We start from the raw sequence: 20,193 nt of genomic DNA, 5'->3' as shown, positions 1-20,193 counted from the left end.
GCTCCTATGGGTTCTTGGGAGTGCGCCGCGGCTGGTGGAGCAAGCGGGGTGAGCTGGGGTTGCCGGAGCTCGGCCGTTGGTGGTTTTGCTGCGGCTGCGAGCTAGCGGGGAAACAGACGCACTAGCGAGGTGCTACGAGGTGCGGTGAGTGTGTTAGGAACCCGCGCGTGACCAAATGGTCATCGGAGTGATGGCGGCGTCGAGCTCGCGCGGCGGCGTGCTACGATGAGCAAGGGGGCGGCGTCTACAGCGAGCAAACGAAGCATAGAAGAGGGGGGTTTGACGCAGGGGCTCACAGCGGTGCAGCAGGCGTCAAGGCGGGCTCGGGGAAGGCCGGATGGCGACGTACGGACGGCGGTGATCTCGGATGACCGAGGGGGAAAATGGCGGCGTTGGAGATGCAGCAGGGCTTCTAGCACCGCGTGGCTCGGTGGGGAGTACAACGACGTCGTGGCGGAGCTCGGGGACACGTCGCAGAGGCGATGGGTGGACGGTGTCCGTGTCTACGGTGAGCGGCGGCGACGGTGGCTTTCGACCATGCGCATGAGAGAGAGACAGAGGGGAGGAGGAGCATGGGGAGAGTGGGAGAGGGCCAGAGGGGTTGCGTGGCGTCGTCCAGACATGTCGGGGAGGGGCAGGTAGGCAGGGAGGGGCTGGCCTCCTCGGGCGCGCGTGTGCGAGCACGCAGCTGCTCCTACTAGCAGGAGGAAGACGACAGGAGGCGCCAGGTGGGCTGTGCCAGCGAGCTGGGCCGGCTACAGGTAGGTGGCCAGGTAGTCCTTCTCTCTCTCTCTCTTTTATTTGTTTCTAAAATTGTTCCAGTTTTCTATATATTTCCGTATGATTTGATTTAGTTTTCGAACTAAACCATTTTCAAAATTCACGAAATAAATTGTGGGCACATGTTGAACTATTTCCAACAGCCCTCATTTAGTTTCAGAATTATATGAGCATTTAAAATATTTATAGCATTTAAATACCCAAATTCAAATACTTTATGATTTAATTCAAAAATCCAGAAATGTCCTAGAAATATGTGCATCATTTTAGTCAGAGGGTTTCACCCGTTCCACAAATGATGAACTTTTCTGAAGGCCATTTGACCCTATTTGAATTACTTGGTGCTAGGGTTTGGACATCCCCATTTCAAGTTCATTTGAATTTAAACATGATGACATGGATGCTGATGCAACTAATTGCAAACCATTCTAGGGTTGTGACAACCACCGTTTGCGATTTTTGCATCACACACAGTTTTGTCGAAGGGTTTCTAATAGTAGTGTCGCGTTAGCAGCATCCTGCAGTAGTGGTGAAAGGATTCAACCATCTCGCGATCCTGGCTTGGCCACAAACATTGCGAATCTACGTTTTTAAATCTCTGTAAATCCAAAACTCACCAGGAAATCCATGAAACTTGGCATGGTGTCACTACATGGTACATATAATTGTCCAATTTGGGTGAAGCTATATTACAAGCCTCTTACAAACCGGAGCCTGTCGCAACCCTCGTGGTTCCGGTAAGGAAGCATGCCCCTCTTGTGGGCGGAACGATAATCAGTGCCTCTTCTTGCCTTGAACTTTGTTTTCTACAGGCAACATAGAATAACAGGAGTATCGGGCCGAAATTTGAAACTATTCAGGGTTCGTTTGGCCATTGTATATATATTACTAATTGGGTGCATGTTTAGGTCTCATTTAAGGAATGGGAATGAATTACAAACTTGTCGTCGTCCTGAAACATTGAGAATCTCGGTTTTCAAATCCCAGTAAATCAAAAACTCACCCAAAAAACATGAAACTTGGCATGGTTTCATGACATGGCACATATATGCCGCGGTAAAAAAATCGTCCAGTTTGAGAAGAGGCGCAAACCTTAGTAGCCAACGAAGTCCTTTTTGAAACAAAAAGCTGGCACGTTAATATCGCAAACGGTTGTATTATATTAACTGTGTCGAAATTTAACCATACTCGATGGAGTGCGTGCAGCTGTTTGATTTGACGGGACGAGCGCGAGAAGTCCGCCGTGTAGGCTTGACGAGACGTGTGCGAGCTGTCCGCCAAGCAGGATCGATAGGACGCGTGTATCCTGTCCACCTCGCAGTCGCATGCTCGACGGGACACGTGGAAGCAGCAAGGCCGCCCACGCACCAGCCGTCGCCCACCTCGCTCACAACTTCTCCATTAATGGTTTAATTAAAGCACCTAGACGGAGGGTGTTTGCTTGTGATCCCATGGCAGCATTTGCTTTGTTCGTGTTTTCAACTCGTATTCCGCCCTAATTTAAATTGCCACATAGGGCAACGGATAATACGACCACAAATAAAATGGCAACTGATAATACTACGACAAAAATTTGCAATGGCGCAGATAATAATTATCTTAGATATTCCGGATAATTTAAAATGCCACATGCGGCAAAGCCCGGAAGACAGGGGGGCAAGAGAAGAAGGAAATTGCAGACAACGATCTGGGTCACTACTGTCTCTACTCGTCGATGGATTGCCGAGCGACAAAATCCTCCAGCTCCTTCTTCAATTCCTCGCGACTTTGCTTGAAAGCAGCCACAGATTCCTCCACCTCCTGCTCGCGATCGATCCAGAGCTTCCTCAAGCCACCCATCAGTTCCTCGACGACCGCTTTCAGCGTCATCTCCAAGGCACTGCTCTGCTCATGCAGCATCTTTCAGCCGGCGGCCTCCTTCTCCTTCTCGGCGACCAACTTGAGGAGCTTTGCATTGTCACCCGTGAGTTGCTCAACGAGGCCAGTCGCCTTGTCAACTGAGGCATCACTGATCTTGAGTAGCTTCATCAAGCCGTGGACCAGCTCTTGCTGTGTAGTGATGCCAGCGAGAATGTCATCATCGCCGGCGAAGGACTTTAGGAACGCCGGCTCGTCGCGATGGCCCACGCTGCAAACGCGCTTGTGAGAGCCCTCGCGTGCCCGTGATTACTCGTTCGAGGGCTCCGTGGCACGCCGGGACATCTCTGCTGCGGCTGCGGCTTTGCGACGGGACCTCTCTAGTGCTTCCGCGGCCTTGGTCTTTGCTGCCTAGTTATATGTCCACCCTAAACTCCTCCTACCGGTCATGGCGTAACGACTGACAGGAAAGACCAGTTTTGTGGGTGATGAGGAGAGAAACTGTGAAGTAATTTTCGAGTGGGTAGTTTTTATAGCCCGATGCTAAGTGTGAACAAATTTTAGTTTGATAGGTGTGAACAGATTTGCAATTACTTATTGCGTTGTAATCTGCAATGTGACGAGAAACAAGGTCAAAATTTATTGATGGCAGCGTGGTTGCTCGCCATTGAGTCGGCTGTTTGCCACGCATCACACACATCTTGTTAAGTTGAACCATTTCTGTTGTGCTCGCTAATCGAAAAAAGTTCGTCCAAGTGAACCGTATGCCCTATATCACACACACCTTGATCCGGCTAACCATTTCTGTTGCACTCCCTAATAGAAAAAAATTCATCGCAGCAAACTGTATGCCGTATATCGCACACACATTGATCTGGCTGCCTGTTTCTGTTGTTCTGCCTCATCACAAACACTTCGAACGGGTCATCACAAACAGATCGCACATGCAGCTAAAATCTGAACCGTGTTTGATGTATCATTCATCGCAAACATTTTGCACCTTTTTTAACGGTTTTTTACATCCCCGTTTGTGATTAATGCATCGCACATAGTTTCGTCAAAGGGTCTCTGATCATAGTGTCACGTCAGCAGCATCCTACAGTAGTGGTTACTTTTGTTCTTGAGGTCACGGGAGAAATCTCGTTGCAAGTAATCATGTGAACTTGATATGTGTTTGATATTTGGATGATATGTATGTTGTGATTCCCTTAGTGGTGTCATGCGAATGTCGACTACATGGCACTTCACCATATTTGGGCCTAAGGGAATGCATTATGGAGTAGTTATTAGATGATGGGTTGCTAGAGTGATAGAAGCTTAAACCCTAGTTTATGCGCTACTTCGTAAGGGACCGATTTGGATCCAAAAGTCTAATGCTATGGTTAGATTTTATTTTAATACTTTTCTCGTAGTTGCGGATGCTTGCGAGGGGGTTAATCATAAGTAGGAGGTTTGTTCAAGTAAGAACAACACCCAAGCACTGGTCCACCCACATATCAAATTATCAAAGTAGAACACGAATCAAACCAACATGATGAAAGTGAATAGATGAAATCCCCATGTACCCTCAAGAACGCTTTCCTATTATTGGAAACCATTTTGGCATGTCCTTTGCCACAAAAGGATTGGGATACCTTGCTGCACTTTACTTACCTTTACCGTTACTCATGATTTCTGTTTTCACTTTCTTTTCCTTTTTGTTTGTTTCAGTCAGGCCTCCGATTCCAAGGAGTTGATTCAGCAAGTTCCCCGCGCTACCCCGCGGGAAGTCTAATCGGATCAAATCTTGGTCAAGTATTGGGAAAAGGAAAGAGGCCCTTTTCTTTTTCAAAACTAAGAAGGAGATGTGACAAAATGCTAGTTGCCTCGTAACGCATACACTGGAGCGTTTGTCCCATCGACGAAGAGCAATTGTTTTCTTTTAATATCCTTTTCAAATCTCCAATCCACAACGGGTATTTTTAGGTTCTTTTCCTAGATGAAACGGAATACCTATTTATAATTAATTCCTAATTCCAGAGTTGGGTGGGAATCGTTGATAGAAATTTGGATTTTCCCTGAGGTACGATAGCTTACAAATTATCTTGCTATCAAACTACCTGTTACTGACAATTTCAGTGCTTGCAGAAATTACCTTGCTTAAAACCACTTGTCACTTCCTTCTACTCCTCGTTGGGTTTGACACTCTTACTTATCGAAAGGACTACGATAGATCCCCTATACTTGTGGGTCATCAAGACTCTTTTTTGGCGCCGCTTCCGGGGAGTGAAGCGCTCTTAGTAAGGGAAAATTATTACAACTCGGTGACATTTATTGTCACTTGCTACTATGGAAAATAATCCTTTGAGGGGTTTGCTCGGGGTATCTTCACCTTGACCATAACCACAATTAGTTTCCCCTCAACCTACTGCACCTACTGAAAATACTGGTTATGAAATTCCTTCGGGTATGATAGAACAACTGCTAGAATTATGCAGGAGATGGGATTGAACATCCCGATATGCACTTGATATATGTGGATGAAATTTGTCGATTATTTAAGCTTGCAGGTTCACCTGGAGGTTAAGCTACGAAGAAAGTTTTCCCTTTATCTTTGAAGGTGAAAGGATCGAGATGGACCTAGAGGGGGGGTGAATAGGTACAATTACAAATTTTAATTATTACTTAGCAATTTTAGGCAATAATGCGGAATATGAATGTGAGCCTAACAATTGCAAGTATGATGCTAAGGGCTTAGAAAGATAAACAAGTAAGCGAGTAAGCATGGACAATATGATAAGTAAGAGCTAAGAGACAAGTAACCACAAGTAGAGAGTTAGGGTTAGGGATAACCTCAACTCCGGGAGACGAGGATGTATGCCGATGTTCACTTCCTTGGAGGGAAGCTAGTCACCGTTAGAGAGGTGGATGTTACCACGAAGGCACACCAACGCCACGAAGGCTCACCCTGTTCTCCCTTTGAGAAAGCACCACGAAGGCGTTTCTCAACCACTGGTGGTAGACCTTGGGGTGGTCTCCAAACCCTCACAAACTTTTCCGGGGGTAATCACAATGGTCGATTCCTCTCCGAAAGACTCCTACCGTCTAGGAGTCTCCAACCTCCAAGAGTAACAAGAACGATGGGAAATGCTCAAGAACTTACTCAAATTACGAATTCCTTTGGTGGAATGAAGGGGAATGAGTGGATCTATCACTTGATTGGAGAACTTCTCTCAAATGTTCCCAAATCCCTTAGGGATCTAGGATTTGGTGCAGGGGATCAAGAGAGGGAGTGAGATGTGTTCTTGGCAAGCTCAAAGTGAATGGTCAACCTTATCCCGTGGGAGGGAGGAGGCTATATATAGGAGTAGTGTAAAAACTGACCGTTGAGCCACAGAGTGCATTGGAGTTGTCGGACGTCCGGAGAGTACCGGACGTCCGGTGGCACAGATTGGACTGGACGTCCGGCCGGGCCGCCGATCATCCGGTTGCTGGGAATCCAACCAGGCCAAAAAAGAAGCATGAGGCACACAGCCACCGGACATCCGGAAGGCGCCGGTCATCCCGTGACCAGCCGTCCGGTGATGACCGGAAATCTGTAAATAAGTATTATGTTGGGGTAGTACCGGATTTCCTGGGGAGAACGGACGTCCGGTGACCGGTCGTCCGGTGGGTACCGTATATCTGCTATTTATTTTCTGTGAAGATGCACTGGATATCCAGAGAGAGCTAGATGCCCGGTCGGTATGAGAGGCCGGACGTCCGTAGAATTTCGGACGTCCGGTGATAGCAGAGCCCACTAGCTCAGGATCACACAAGTTTTTATGCACAAGGTAGAGGAAGAATTAGAGATGAAACAGAGATAATGTGAGAGGATATTCTGTGGGTTTTGAGCAAGTCTTTCACGAAATCAGATGATCCACTGTTAATAGTGCGGGATCCCTATACTCAAGAACAAACCAAAAAAGAGATAAAGCTATTGTCTTGTATCTCCGCTCTTGATTGATATATATATTTGTCCGTAGTTATGATCCACACACGACCCTTGGGACATAATCCTGAGATATACTTGATAAACATGATTACTCCCAATATGCATGTTGTCATCAACATCAAAATAAGATTAAGGGCATGATTGCACTTTCAATCTCCCCCTTTTCGGTAGTTCATGACAACATACAAGCACTTCTCAATATGTAAAAAAACTTTGAATATCGAAAGGATTTGTTGCGGAGCTCCCCCTAAACATGTGCATAAGTAAAATAAGCATGAAGAGAGCTCCCCCTGAATATGATACCAACAAAACCAAATCTCAAAAACAAGATAACATAATACCATAATAGGATCCCATAACGGTTCATCACACATAGCATAGTACATAAAGCGAATAAACATAACATTGGTCCGATACAAGCTAATATCACAACATACAAAATAGATAAGTGCCTACTCCCCCTTGGCATCAAATACCCAAAAGGGGTCATAAGATCAACAAATAGCATCATCATCATCATCATCATCGTCATGAGCACCACTGCCACCAGCCTCATCAAGGAAATCAGCCCACTCAGGACCCGAGGGAAAGCCAAAGTCAGAAGGTGGTTCGTCAGGAAGTCGTTCATCGTCACTCACATCGAAAACTCCGGAGTGTCTCAAACGAGCCTTTAGAGAATTCTTGGAAGTGACCATGCGAGTGACAACATCGTGATTTTGGGAGCAGTGAAAGGTAAAAACCTTCATCATGGTAGAGTGAGCTTTCCCAAGAAAGCAAGAAATGCGCCCAAAGGATGCAGATCCGGAAGTAGTAGAATGAGAAGTAGGAGGAACTCTAGCAGCAGTTCGACGAGCATTAGCAGAAGAGTCCTCGGGGATCCAATCATCTGCCATGTGTGCGGGAATGACCGACCGCTCATGCAAGTGAGTGCGGACAATGGGAAACAGAGCCACACTCTCAATGAATGAATGAAGAAAGGGGTCATGAGGAAAGGCCCGCTTGTGCTGAAGACAAGTGAGACGGATCTCATGCCACAGAAAATGAGGGACATTGATCTTCCCTTTGGGAGACGCATAGAGGCGATGCATGAGATCGACGTAGTAAGTATTGAAAGACCCCTTGTCACCCGTTTTGGGATAAATGGTGCGAATGACACACTGAAAGGTAATGTAGAAAGGAGAGCGCCAAATGGAGACTTGGTTCAGACCCATCTGTTTCTCCTCATTAGTCATTTCGTCTATGGGGTTGAGAAGATCCGCACAAACCTCAATGCCCTTAGGCCTATGGTTGGGGTCATCCCTATGGATTTTGAAACCAGTGTCAGGAAAGCCAAGGGCAGCAACAAATTGAGAATAAGAGGCCGTGAGCACGGTGTTGGAGGTCATCCAAGTGACAGTGTTATTTGGACCAAAGAAACATGTGGCATAGAATTTATGAACGGCAGCTTGGTTAAAATCATGCTGAAATGCAAATGGAGCAGCAAGATTAGATGACTCGATGAGCTCAATAGCCCCCAGATATTTCACCGGAAGAGCACGAATGTGCTCTAAGTCAACGCACACATGTAGAGACAGACCCTTAGGAATGATGACAATGGTAAAAATGTCTTCCTGGACATTAGTGCGAAAGCGATCATCATGGGAGTCGCTAGTAATAGAAAATTGGTCAACATCACGATGAAGCTTAAGATAGGAAGCAATGGGAACCTCGTTGAACCTTTTGATGTTGCCGCCGAGAGGTAGTGGAGGTTCAAGAGAGATGCAAGGGGCATCACCTTGAGGTTGCACCGGAGGAGGAGGAGGCTTGAAGGTGGACCGACGAGTTCCCGACTTGGGTGTAGTGGTGCGAACCGCAACATACTCGACCTGCTCCATATCTTCCAGCTCATCCTCATAGTCGGATTCCTCCGTTGAGGAGTCACTAGCAGGGCTGCGAGGATTGGCGGCACACTTCCGAGGACGATCCCGCTCTTGTGAATCATCGGAACCACCACGACGGGACGGACGAGATGGCCCACCGGTGACCTGCTTGTGAGCAGAGCGCTTGGTCCTTTGCATCCTGACCGAGAGGAGGAGGGAGACCCAAATCAACAATCCATCTCCATGGATTGAAGGAGAATTTGAGGCATGAGAGGAGGAGGAGAAGAAAACGGTGCTACCTCTGAGGGATCCAGACTGAGATGCACGAGGCGGCGCGAACGAGGCGACGACGACTGGGGTGACCCAGGCTGCACAGAGGTGGCGAGAGCCTCGCCTGGCGCGCGACCTCAGCGAGGACGGGGTGCGGCGGCGGCGGACGAGAGAGAAGAAGGGGATCGATTTAGGTCAAAACAACCCTCAACACACCCGCCCTATATATATATGGGTCGGAAAAAGACCGAACGACCGGTGCTGGACGGACGTCTGAAGCCTGGGAGGAAACGTCAGATCAGCGAGGTACCGGGCGACCGAAAAAACCGGACATCTGATGCGCAGAGACAGAGTTGAAATTAACGGAAGTCCGGTCATACCGGACGTCTGGTATGAGGACAACAGAACGAATTTTACAGAAGTCCGGAGTTTGCCGGGTGTCCGGAAGTTCTCAGGAAATTTTGAGAAGGACAAAGTGATATTTATGATGCCAATGAGAATGGTAGTGTGATGATGATTTCAATATGAAGTAAGATGCAAAGACACAATGTGAAGCAGTGAGTATTCTATTCCAACAAAAATAAAACACACCGCTTAGATAATGTTCTAATGACAAGAGTGGTGGCCGATGCCACCATGTGTGAGTATATGCGACATGGCACCACAAGAATTTGAACTTTGGGTGCATAATCACTACTCCATCATTGAAAGCACCATAGTTAGAATAACATGGTATCTTTGAGAGTGTTTGTTCTTTTTATGCATTTCATAGGGTGAGAGTACTCATGAGTTGAGTGTCTCCCCCTAAATATATGCCTACATCAAGACTAGACATGATGAAAATGCATGGATGAGTATTAGATGTCACATAATGTTGTCAAGCTCCATGATACCAAGTTCACGCCTAAGTTGACAAAACCTTGCTTCATCCAATGGCTTGGTGAAAATGTCTGCAAGTTGCATATCGGTACCAACATGAGCAATATCAACGTCACCCTTTTCCACATGGTCTCTCAAGAAATGATACCTAATATCAATGTGGTTGGTGCGGGTATGATCTTTGGGATTCTCAGCAATGTTGATGGCACTTTCCTTATCACATAGAAGAGGGACATGTCTATAGGTGATACGGTAATCCTTCAAAGTATGCCTCATCCATAATAATTGAGTTGCACAACAGGCGGTTGCAATGTATTCAGCTTCGGCGGTGGAGAGAGCAACACAATTTTGTTTCTTCAAGGACCAACTTACCAAGGAGCTTCCAAGAAATTGACATGCACCAGAGGTGGAATTACCATCCACTTTGTCTCCAGCCCAATCCTCATCCGTGTACCCAATGAGATCGAACTTAGAATCCTTGGGGTACCATAGACCCAACTTTGGGGTGTGAACAAGGTATCTAATAATATGCTTAACCGCCTTATGATGACTTTCCCTAGGGGAAGCTTGAAATCTAGCACACATGCATACACTAAACGTGATGTCTGGTCTAGATGCACAAAGATAAAGCAATGAACCAATTATATAGCGGTAAATAGATGGGTCAAAAGGTATACCATTTGTGTCTTCAGTAAGTACAATTTTGGTTGGCATGGGTGTCTTACATGGGCTAGCATCAGCCATGCCAAAAATCTCTAGGATATCCTTGAGATATTTAGCTTGAGACAAGAAAATTCCTTCTTGAAATTGTTGAATTTGGAATCTGAGAAAGAACTTCAAATCCGCATTGAGTGACATTTCAAAATTCTTGGTCATGGAGGCCGCAAACTTCTTGCACAAATTAATGTTAGGAGAACCAAAAATGATATCATCTACATAGATTTGGCATAAGAACAAATCACCCTTGTCCCTCTTAGTAAGAAGAGTGGGATCGATCACCCCTCTCACAAAACCATCATCGAGTAAAAACTTCTTAAGATGATCATACCAAGCACGAGGTGCTTGTTTGAGGCCATACAAAGCCTTATGAAGTTTATAAACATAGTCTTTGTGATCGGGATCAACGAACCCAGGTGGTTGTGATAAATATACTTCTTCTTGTAGAGGACCGTTAAGGAAAGCACTCTTCACATCCATTTGATGTAATGTAAAACCATTGAAGGCAGCATAATCAAGTAAGATGTGAATAGATTCAAGAAGGGAAACGGGGGCAAAGGTCTCACCAAAGTCCATACCTTCAACTTGTGAGTACCCTTGTGCCACCAACCTTGCCTTGTTACAGATGATTACACCATTCTCATCTTGCTTGTTCTTGAAAATCCATTTTGTTCCAATGACATTGTGCTCCGTAGTTGGTCTCTCGACTAATGGCCACACTTGGTTGCGTTCAAAAATGTTCAACTTTTCTTGCATAGCAACGAGCCAGTCGTTGTCCATCAATGCATCTTGTACCTTGAGAGGCTCAACACTAGACACAAACAAGAAGTGAGCACAAAAGTTTGTAAAATGTTTACGAGTGACTCTACCTTCCGATATGCCGGTGAGAATTTTGTCAACATCAACACGACCGGCCACTCGAGGCATGATGGAGGTTAAGGTTTCACGAGTTTCAACTTCATGTCCATCATCTACGTCCTTAACATATGGATCGTTGATGTGTGGTGGAAAATCTTCTTCTTCATATTGCATTTGTTGAGGTTCATCATCAATCATTGCACTTTCTTGTTCTTGCCCTTGATGATGATCTTGTTCCTGAAGATTATCATGAAGAGGAACTTGATCATCTTCTTGTACTTGGACCAAGGGCATTGGTTGAGCAATAGGAGCTTGAGGTGGTATGGGTGTTGAAGTAGTTTGGTGATGTGTGAAGCTTCCATCTTCTTCTTCATCATCATGAGGTTCTTGTTCCATTGGAAGAAGTGCCCCAACACCCATGGTTAGAATATCTTGAGAAGAATCTTCTTCACCTACATCACTTAGATCAACTTGCTCCCCATGGGAGCCATTAAATTCATCAAACACCACGTCACAAGTTTCTACAACACATCCATTGGATTTGTTGTAGATCTATAGGCGTGAGAGTTTGATCCATAGCCAACAAATATGCCCTCAGTTGTTTTGGACTGAAATTTTCTTAACCATTCCCTTTTGTTGAGGTTGAAACATTTGCACCCAAATACTCGAAAGTACTTGACATTTGGCTTGTTCCCAGTTAGGAGCTCATATGGAGTCTTTTCCAATATTGTGTGGAGAAACAGCCGGTTTGATGCATGGCATGCAGTGTTGACAGCCTCGGCCCAAAAACTATGTGGCGACTTGTATTCATACAACATGGACCTTGCATCTCCACAAGTGTACGGTTCTTACTTTCGGCTACACCATTTTGCTCAGGAGTGTATGGAGCTGAATATTAATGCTCAATCCCTTCAACACTAAGAAATTCTTCCTAGATGTAGTTCTTGAACTCAGAGCCATTATCACTTCTTATTGCCAAGATTTCTTTGTCAAACTTGCGCTGTGCTTGCCTGGCAAAATCGATGAAGGTGATCTTCATCTCGTCCTTGGACTTGAGGAAAAACATCCATGTATATCTTGAGTAATCATCAACGATGACAAGTCCATACTTTTTCCCACCAAGACTATCCCATGAAGGAGGCACAAAAGGATCCACATGAAGAAGCTCCAATGGCCTTGAAGTAGACACAATATTCTTGGGTGGGTGCCTTGATTGATGTTGCTTCCCGTCTATGCATGCACTACACACACGATCTTTCTCAAAAGAGACATTGGTTAGTCCAAGGATGTGATTACCCTTTAAGAGATCTTGAAGATTTCTCATGCCGACATGGGCTAGCCGGCGATGCCATAGCCACCCCTTGTCGACCTTGGCCATTAGACAAGTTGCATGGAATGTGCTCTCTTTCGAGAAATCAACTGTGTAGAGGTTGCCATCCAACTCTCCAACAAAGGCTACTTTCTTTACTATAAACAGTAGGGAAAAACACCCCACCGCAATTTTTATAAATAACTAGGCAAGGTCCAGTACTACAAAGCAAGAAAAAAGACAGCAAGGGCTTGAGAGAAGCCCCCTAAAAACACAGAAGAAGAAATGACGAAGAAGAAAAAAGAGAAGAAACTAAAGAAGCTAGAAATAACCAAAACAAGACTAAGAGAAAGGCTATTGCTAAAGCTAAAGCTAAAGACCTAGGCAGGAAGAAGCTGCCAAGAAAGTGAAATGAAGCTAATCTCGAAGATCCAGCCAAGAGTTGAATTGGTTGGCATGCTTTGGTCTCATCCTGTGCTTGAGTAACTTCAACTCCATCAAGAAAATGTTCTTCCATCCTTGAAAAGTGGGGTGGATATGTTCAAAGATCTTGTTGTTTCTGGAAATCCAAATAGCCCAAGAGCTAAGTATTATTATGTCCATGAAAAATGGTAGTCTTAGCTTTTTCTTAATGTCCTAGAATGCCTCAAGAACAGATAAATTTGGAGTTCTGGTGGGACAGATGTGATCCCAACAGAAGCCAATTGGCGAACAGAAAGGAAATGATATTGAAGGGATTGAGCAAGCATGGCATTTTCAACAGACATGTCATTCGTGATAGCAATCGTGCCCAACTCGAGTACCTGCCCTTTTGAACCTCCACCAAACATAATGCTCATAAATGGTTGAATAGCTTCCATGAAATCCTAGAGCAATTTGCTATCTGCGGTCATATGATTGGTACAACCAATATCAATCACCCATTTTACTCCACTAGAGAAAGCAACCTACACACAATTATGACTTGGTTAGAGGCACCCATTTTGCAATGGGACCTCTCAAGTTAGTCACAAGGTTCTTAGGGACCCAAATAGCATAGAATCGGAATGCATTTCGAGGACCAACAAATTTTGCATAAACCTCTCCAACCTTAGTCTTACGAAGTACATACGATGGAGGCATGAACTCTTTTAGTTTGTTGAGAGTGGGCATGCCCCTTGTGGCCTTCCCACTAACAACCTTACCTTTCTCCTTATGCCCTTGCCACACAAATGTTTCTTTTAGAGGGGTGGTGCACTTTTGAGAAGATGTCTTCTTCTTGCTTGTGCTTGGATCAAATCCGAGCCCCTCTTTGGCAAACACCTCATTGTATTGGCTCAATACCTCATTAAGGTTCTTTTGTCCTTGAGCACATGTCATGAGAACTTTCTCGATTTGAGACTTGATAAAGCGATTCTCCTCAAGGATGGATGCTAGATCACTACTAGAGTTAGTAGTACAAGCATCAACATTGATAATAGGAGAAGAGTAAGCCTTGGCTAGAGTTTCAAGATAAGTAAGCTTGAGAGTCTCAAAACTCTTTGTAAGATGGGTGAGCTCTTCTTCCTTAGTCTTGAGGGACACAGATAGGAGCTCAAAATCCTTAGAGAGAGAAGCATGAGACTTCACAAGCTTACTTTTATCATTCATCAACTCTTCGCAAGAGTACTTAGCTTTTTTCGAGGAGGCAAGATCTTTAGCATGAACATCAATGTTTGGACAAATTTTAAAGCATAGTTCATCATTTCGTGCTTCCTCATATTGGACTTTCCTCTCAAGGATTTCATATTTTTCCTTTTCCTCGGTGACGAGGGTTTCGAGTTCCTTAATGGTGATAGTGTGCTTAATCACCATCTCCATAAGCATAGAAAACATAGTGAGGTTCTTTCCTTTGAGGGAGAACATGAACTTATTAAGTTTAGCAAGCATATGATCATCTATATCATCATCCTCATAACTATCCTCCGCATCAAGGTGCTCATCACTAGGAGTAGAAGGAGTGAAAAGAGGAGGGTTTGATCGTGGGGTTACCTTGACCTTGTCAGGAGAGCTTTGGTCCACTCCATCTTTTACCATGGCCTTTGCCATTAGGCACTTATGAGCGTTTCCCTTGTAGTCTTTCACATAGTTGTAAGTGACAACATCACCACACTTGTTGACTAGCCTCAAAGTGTTTTGAGGGTCTTGAGCAACTCCGGAAACACCACTAACATCATCCGGATCGGATTCTTCATGAGCAACCATTGCTTTTCCGTCTCCCTTCTTGAGCTTGGAGTTCAAAGGATTTGGCAACTTCTTCTTGGAAAGGTCTTGGGAAACCTTGGTTTATCTTCTCTCTTCTTATAAGGGCACTCATTGGAGAAGTGGTTGGTTTATTCATAGTTGCAGCATTTTCTCACTTTCTTCTTCTGGAATCTTCCCTTGAATTTCCCCGCGCTAAACTTCTTGACAAAGAGAGCAATGTCTTCATATGACAGGCTCTCATCAGAGTCAATCTCATCACCATACTCATCATCATCATCTTCCTCTTCTTCACTTTGCTCTTCGTCACATACATGCTTGGCCTTCAATGCAAGATTGATCTTTGATGTTGAGGTACCATGCATGGCAAGATCTTTTGTGGCATTTGCCTTTGACTCTTCAAATAGTTGGAAAGTGGATATGATGTCATCTTGAGTAATTTCCTTGAATCCATGGTGTTGTCTTATTTCCCACACCATTTGGTGATGATATGGAGCAAGAGCATGAAGCAACCTGTCCACGAGAAACCGCTTAGTCAAGCTGAATCCATCTTGTGTCTTGTCACACTCAAAGGACTCAATGTCACCGGTGAGTGTCATGAGACACTCAAGAAGTTGCTTGGGAGATTCACCTTTCTCCATACAAAAGTTTTGCAATTGACCCTTGGCTATTTAATATTGGGCAAGCCGGAGAGTGGAGGTACCGGTCTTGGTTCTCACAATGCTATCCCATAATTCCTCTACACTTGTGATATGTATTTATGGTCTCCTTTGCTTGTCAGTCATACCTCTCCTTATGCACATGGTTGGTGTGTCGTTGAGATTCTTGTCATATACCTCTCTTGGAGTAAGATTCTTCGGATCAACAGCTTGGTAGCCATACTCCAAGATCTCCAACATCTCATCATTTCCATATCGAAGATGATCCAGCATAGCAACTCTCCACAAAGCAAAATCGGTAGTGTCATCAAGTAAAGGAGGTTTGCCTTGAGGGTTATACTTTGGTTTCTCTATTTGAGGTCTTGGATAAAGCCAAGGAACATTGGAGTGTTCATTACTAGGAGGTTGTTGGCCAAGTGAAGGAGTAGGCACAGCTGGCCTCAAGGCCGCACCACCAGAAAGTGGTGCAAGCATCGTGGTTAGTGTGGCTATTCTCATTTGAACCAAGGCCTCAAGAGAAGCATCATGCTCCTCCTTTTGCGTTGCAAGAGCCCGTTCCAGATCCTCAGAAGTGAAGGACTTGACTTCCGTGGAAGCCGCACCCGTATTCTTCGGATCTGCAACAAGGGGCGTCCCATCGGGGTTCATCTCGCTCTAGGGCGGTTAAGCCACAAGAATAGAGCACGAGGCTCTGGTACCAATTGAAAGGATCGAGATGGACCTAGAGGGGGGTGAATAGGTACAATTACAAATTTTAATTATTACTTAGCAATTTTAGGAAATAATGCGGAATATGAAAGTGAGCCTAACAATTGCAAGTATGATGCTAAGGGCTAAGCAGGATAAACAAGTAAGCGAGTATGCAAGAACAATATGATAAGTAAGAGCTAAGAGACAAGTAACCACAAGTAGAGAGTTAGGGTTAGGGATAACCGCAACTCCGGGAGACGAGGATGTATGCCGATGTTCACTTCCTTGGAGGGAAGCTAGTCACCGTTAGAGAGGTGGATGTTACCACGAAGGCACACCAACGCCACGAAGGCTCACCCTGTTCTCCCTTTGAGAAAGCACCACGAAGGCGTTTCTCAACCACTGGTGGTAGACCTTGGGGTGGTCTCCAAACCCTCACAAACTTTTCCGGGGGTAATCACAATGGTCGATTCCTCTCCGAAAGACTCCTACCGTCTAGGAGTCTCCAACCTCCAAGAGTAACAAGAACGATGGGAAATGCTCAAGAACTTACTCAAATTACGAATTCCTTTGGTGGAATGAAGGGGAATGAGTGGATCTATCACTTGATTGGAGAACTTCTCTCAAATGTTCCCCAATCCCTTGGGGATCTAGGATTTGGTGGAGGGGATCAAGAGAGGGAATGGGATGTGTTCTTGGAAAGCTCAAAGTGAATGGTCAACCTTATCCCGTGGGACGGAGGAGGCTATATAGAGTAGTAGTGTAAAAACTGACCGTTGAGCAACTTAGTGCACTAGAGTTGTCGGACGTTCGGAGAGTACCGGACGTCTGGTGGCATAGATTGTGTCACATCCCTAGTTCTGGTTTGCACTAGGCTAGCTTCATGAGTGTCATCATGTTTAAGTTTCAAATGAATTTGAAATGGGGATTATCTAAACCCTAGCATTAAAGGAATTCACTAGGTTCAACTAAAATATTCTCAGTGACTCCAAATGGCTTTCAAAAATGTTCATCATTTCTGGGAAATGCTAGAAGCAATAACCAGAGGTGTTGCACATTTTTTCATGACATATTTGGGCTCTGAATTAAATCATATAGTATTTGCATTTGGGCATTTAAATGCTATTAAATATTTTAAATGCTCAAATAATCATGAACTAAAATGTTTGCTGTTGGTTATATTCCAAAAAGTGGCATTGAGCAGTTTGATGATTTTTGGATCTGTTTAAGTATTTTTAATAAAGCCCTAAAGACTACAGAACAATAGAAAACAGAAACTAAATTAGGAGAGAGAGAGAGAGAAGTACCTGGCCACTTACCTGGCACAGCCCACCTGCCAGCCCACCAGATAGCCCAACACTGTGCGGCCCAGTGCCAGTCGTCTTCTTCCCGGCGCCAGTAGGAGCTACTGCGTGTCGACGGGCGCAGCCACCCCTGGCCACGTCCTGCTTGCCACCGAGGCGCCCCCGAGCCTACCCAACGCGTCTGGAGAACGCCCTGGCCCCTCGCGTTGTTCCCTCCTCTCTCTGGACCTCCCTCCCCTCCCTGCTCTTTCTCCCACGCGACCACCGAAAGCAGCCGGAGCCCGCCGCTCGCCGTAGCCATGGCCACCGGCCACCGCACCCCCTGCCGACATACCCATCGACTCCGCCGCGACGCCTCGTGCCTCCAAGCAGAAGAACACAAGCCCGGACGGCCTTCTTCCCCGTTAACGCCGCCGTCCTCGACCTCGGGTGCCGGTGATCTGCACCGTCGATTCGCCGGACCCCGTGCCTCCCCTGCCTTGCTAGCAGAACCAGCAGATCCGCGGTGAGCCGCTGCTTCTTTTCCCCCTACTCCCATGGTCGCCCGCGTCCTATAGGCCGTAGTTGCACGGACGCAGAAGCTCCCCGCCGCCATGCCTCATTGCCGTCGCACCAACAGCAGCCATAGCTCATGTCCGAGCACCGTCGCGCTCTCAGCATGCTCCCAGGAGCCGAGTACAGCCACCCGTTCGCCCTGCCGTGCACAATAGCGCCGAACCCGACCTTGCCGAGCTCCGGCCGCCGCCCGGCTCGTCGCCACCGCCGCTACATGCTGCCCCAGCACACACCGCGGCCACCGCTAGATGCGCCGCATCGCGGACTATCTGGCGCGCCCAGCCGCGCGTCCAGCCGATGCCAGAGTTGGCCGGATGAGGAGCGCCGCCGCGTCTGCTTACCGCCGGCGATTAGTCGCCTGATTGGATGACGTGGCGCGCGCTTAATTAGCACTAACCACCGATTAGTTGACCCCAACGGTCATTGATGGAGGGGCCCCACTCCTAAATTAACCACAAGGTTATTCCTTGTTTAAATTAACCTAATGCCCGTGGCCCCACCGGTCAGTTTGACCTTGCCACCTCAGCGTTGACCTGGCCCCACAGGTCAGCCTCTGATGCTGACCCTGTTACACAGACATGCGGGACCCATAGGTCAGGTTTGACCTGGACCGGGTCCGTTGACCTGCTGAGGTCAGCATGACCTAATGCTGACGCATTTAATCATTTTCTAGATTTAAAATAATTCAGAAAATTCCAGAAAATGCCCTAAACTTCTAAAATTCATAGAAATTCAACCATAACTCCAAATGAAACAAATTATATATGAAAAATGATCAGAAAAATCCAATCTATCCATCTGTAGCCTTTTCATGCATGTTAGAGCAACTTATAGCTACTGTTTAGGACAACATGTAAATGGCATTTGAATTCCCACATATGGAGTTTGAATTTGAATCTAGGATTCAAACCAACTTCATTTAATATGTTGCTAGTTGCATTAGCTCAAAACGCATTCATATTGCCATGCCATGATCATGCATCATATTGTGCATTGCATTGATTGTATTTCTTCTCTGTTGCCGGTATCTGTCCCCTCTCGGTAGACGATGTTCCGGCGTTGTGATCGTTGACACTAATGAAGACTCAATGCTATCTTCAGAAGTGCCAGGCAAGCAAAACCCCCTTGCTCATTCCGATACAATCCCACTCTCTCGCTCCTGCCCTCTTTTACTGCATTAGGACAACAACGATTCATCTGTTACTTGCTGCGGTAGCTGAACCCCTTTATCGTCTGCATGACCTGTCATTGCCACAGTAAATAGATGAAACCCACTAGCATGAGTAGGAGTTGTTTGAGAGCTGATGTGCCTACTCATTCATGCTTGTTTGTCATGCCTGCTATTGCTTAGAGTTGAGTCAGGTCTGATTCATCAGGAATGAATTGGAATGTGGTGAGCATGTCCTACTGTTGTGAGCTAAGTGTGTGAACACGATTTGGTAAAGGTAGCGGTGAGAGGCCATGTAGGAGTACATGGTGGGTTGTCTCATTGAAACCGTCCTCAGGAACTGAGTTCTATGTTTGTGATCCATGAACAGTTACTACCACACATTGGGTTCCGGTAACTCGACCCCTCTCGACTTATTAATCAACTTGATCTCTGTCCAGGAGTTGCAACTAGTTTCTGATGTTTGTAGGTAGTGTTAGTAGTCTACCAAGTGGCACCCGGTACAGGTGGGCTTGGGACAGACTAGGCACAGGTGGCCTGGTGTACCGAATGGCACCCGGATGGTGGGCTCAGGAACCCTGCACACATCGTTTGGGGCCATGAGCGACACCCCGGCCGGATCTCCTTGCGGATGGAACCCGAATAGGCGATAAACCTGGACAAGAGACTTGTGTGGTTAGTTAGGTCGTGGCCGACTCCCTCGCCAGGATTCCGCTTGAAGGTTGCCGAGGTACACGACGTGTACATGGTGGTAAGTGGCGAGAGCGTGTGTGACGAAGTACACCCCTGCAGGGTTAATATGATCTATTCGAATAGCCGTGTCCGCGGAAAAGGACTTCTGGGTTGCCTGTACAGTTAATAGACAAGTGAAAGTGGATACTCTAAAATGCGCAAGATAAGCGTGAGTGCTATGGATGGCGTTCTCGTAGGGAGACGGGAGGGGATCCATAGTGGTGTATTGATTTGGTGAATATGTGGACTCGTGTGCGCCACCCCAAAAGAGTTGCTTGCAGTCGTAGTTCAGGTTAGCCACTGAGTCAAAGCTGGCTTGCTGTAGTTAAACTCCACCACCCCTTTTGTTGATACCGATGCAAA

At 46.1% G+C, this 20,193-nt stretch overlaps 1 pseudogene; it reads right to left on the bottom strand.

Annotated features, from left to right (window-relative positions):
* Positions 1–20,193, bottom strand: part of LOC123096787 (protein FAR-RED IMPAIRED RESPONSE 1-like) — a 193,822-nt pseudogene that overhangs the window by 152,204 nt on the left and 21,425 nt on the right.

Source organism: Triticum aestivum, chromosome 4D (assembly GCF_018294505.1).
Source record: "Triticum aestivum cultivar Chinese Spring chromosome 4D, IWGSC CS RefSeq v2.1, whole genome shotgun sequence".
Classification (NCBI taxonomy): Eukaryota; Viridiplantae; Streptophyta; class Magnoliopsida; order Poales; family Poaceae; genus Triticum; species Triticum aestivum.
Note: the sequence above shows the minus strand (reverse complement) of the source record. Positions and strands in the feature narration are given on the sequence as shown.